This window comes from Olea europaea, chromosome 16 (assembly GCF_002742605.1).
Source record: "Olea europaea var. sylvestris chromosome 16, O_europaea_v1, whole genome shotgun sequence".
In the NCBI taxonomy this organism is placed as follows: Eukaryota; Viridiplantae; Streptophyta; class Magnoliopsida; order Lamiales; family Oleaceae; genus Olea; species Olea europaea.
The window spans coordinates 716,950-720,109 of NC_036252.1; positions in this window are offsets into that span (position 1 = coordinate 716,950).

The window sequence follows — 3,160 nt, forward strand, 5'->3', positions numbered from 1 at the left end:
AAAAATAAGAAAAAAAAAAAACCCCCCCCCCCCCCCCCCCCCGCCCCCCCCTTTGCTGGCTGTGTGTTCTGGAGTACACACAGCACGGGGGGCGGGGGTTTGAAATTTTTATGAGGTGGGTCCATTGAAAAAGAACATTTTTACATAAAAATACAAGTTAATTGTTCCAACATGTCTTTGATTGGTCACTAAAATTTAAAATATCCCCTTTTGATCACTGAACTTAGGTCCATATCTTAGATTATTCACTGAAATTTAAAATGTCAAATTTTGACCACTGAATTTTGGAATATGCCGTACGTTACTCATTAATATAATTGTTGAACTTTGAAAAATATCGAGTTTACGGTGATTAATGTAGAGCATTTTTCAAAGTTCAGCGAATAATGTACAATATTTTTTAAAGTTTAATGAATAATGTGTAATATTTTTTAAAGTTTAGGTGTCAAAACTAGATATTTTAAACTTCATCGAGCAATTGAAGACATGGATCTAACTTGAGGGAATAAAACTCGACATTTAAAACTTCAATGATCAATCAAAGACATAGCCGTAAGTTCAGTGGCCATTGGAACAATTAACTCAAAAATACAGAGCATGCTAATTTGATTATACACATGGTTCAAGAACAACTCTCATTTCGGTGAAGCATTTTATCAAACATGGTTTCTGCCTTACGAAAACAGCCAAATTTTTTATGAAGAAATTGCATCAATTTGCATACCATATTCTCTACGCCATTGCTCAATATGTGGAAAGACTGCGGAGGTCCAGGCATGTTCTACAACGCTTCTTCCACCAAACTGGTTTTCTTCAACTGACCCTCCAGTCGGACGCTTCTGAAGTTGAATTCTCTTCAATTCAGCAATGTTTCCGCACATCAAAGAAGGTATAGGCCCTCTGATTCCCTGTTTTTGAAGCTTTAATCTTCTCCTCCTCGGCTTTAACAGCAAAGCATCAAGTAGTTGCAGAAGTAGCATAAAAACTCCACCAAAAAACAGTGACAAAATGATCTTTTCGGCGAGAATCATCGTTGGTAACCCTTCCTTTTTCTTTTTCTTTTTTTGTTATCAGGTAATCTGTTGCTCTACGAATTGAAATAAAGAAAAATGATATTATATGCGTGTAATCAGGTAGTTGCAACCGGGCTAAATGGCATGAATAATGCAAGCTATCATCCAATTTATTTAATTTTACATATTATTTAATGTTGATCTAGATTGAAAATGCCCAGTTTGAGTACATATTAAATTTTTCTCTCTCCTACTTTTAATCATACAATTTTCAATTATATAATATTACATATAAATAAAAAACTTTTTAACCACTCATTTTTCTAAAAAATATTATTCATCTCATTATAATCTACAAATAATGGGGCTCAAACGACCCCAATAATATTAAATAACATTACTTATGCTAAATGATGCTATGTAACTTTAATGGAATTATAACTCCGGTTTAAATGACGTTAATATAACATTAAATGATTATGTGAGATTAAATAAATCATTTATAAAGACACCTAAATTAAAGCTAGCCCTACTTGTAATTTCAGTGGGGGGTTAAATATCATCACTCTTCTATGCTTTTTTGAATCTTTGCCTGAAATTTATAATTATTCTTCCTTCATTGTTAAAAAAGTTTCCGATTAAAATAATTTACGTCAGTTCCCACGCTCCATTATCACAACCAAAATAATTTAAAAGAGAAATAAAAGAAGAATTAAAGTAACAAAATGATTCTTTCCCCATTCCAATTCTCTCATTGTGGGGAGTGAAATATATCAACATCCACCCGACTTTGACTAAGATCACGATTTACTCACTGAATTTTTAAAATACTTCATATAATTTTCAAAATATTTCTCATTGACCACTCAACTTTGGGCATTATATTTCAACACTGACCTCACTTTGAACATTGTCACGAATTACTCATCGAGGTTCAGAATACTTCCCTTGATCACTCAGCTTTAAAGCAATGGAGAGCTATGACAGCACGATTATATAAAGAAAATAGAAATAAATGATAGAACAAAATAGCAAAAATATTACAATTTTTAAGATTGTTCATAGGTGGAGGTTTCTTAAACTCGTTGATATGATATAATGACATACTAAAAAAATTACTTTAAAACTAAAAAAAAGTTACTTATAAAATAAAATAATTTATTGCGTAAAATTTTTTTTATAAAGTAATAATACTACTAGTAAAAAAATTAGTTACGTGTAAAAAATTATTTAAAACACAAAATTAACTTTTAAAATATTTCACTTTTTAAGTTAAAAAATTAACTTATATGAAAAATTACTTATAAATAAAATATAATTTATGAGTAACAAATTTAATTTATAAATAGAAATTTTCAAAAGAGCCATGTATGTAATTTTAATTTGTTAAAAAACTCTCAAAATTGTTGGATAATAAATTCTCAGATATGAATTGGGGTGTTTTAAACCATTATCAAAACCACCGTAAATTAGACCCTTCATAAACGTCCAAAATCAATATATTAAAAATGTCCGTAACTAGTATGTCAAAACTCTCAAACAAATCTAAGTCGATGTTAAGAAAAATCAATATAAGCTCCTCTCAAAACTCTCAAATACGTCCTAAGTCAATGTTAAGAGAAATCAATATAAGCTCCTCTTTGCTTAGTCTATTTAAGCATTTCCGATATCAAATCCAATTTAGAGAAAATAAAAATTCAAATGTTTAGCATCATAAACATTTTAGGTATCCAAGTTGATAACAAGAAAGTAAAGAATCGAAAGAAGTGAATTAACAATTTCAGGCACGAGAATGTTAAACCAACTTCTAACTATAAAAATACATTAATTTAATATGAATAACATTCAAGAAATATAGAACATAAGTTGAATTCTGAGATGACAAAATAAGATTTTAGGGCAAAGTATGTATAAAAATATACTTATCATTGCTCCGATATGCCTTGTCCGTTGTCATTCTTGAATAAACTTGGTAGAAAAATGGAAAAGAGTGAAACTGAACTAGTACGATTGCAATCGAAAGAATCAACTATTTTTCAGACTTGTTTTAACGAATTACAACTTTTTAACTAAATCGACTCTCGACTTTTACAATCCAATCTATTTTGAAAAGATTGGTATCCAACCTTTAGAAAGGAACACAAAGC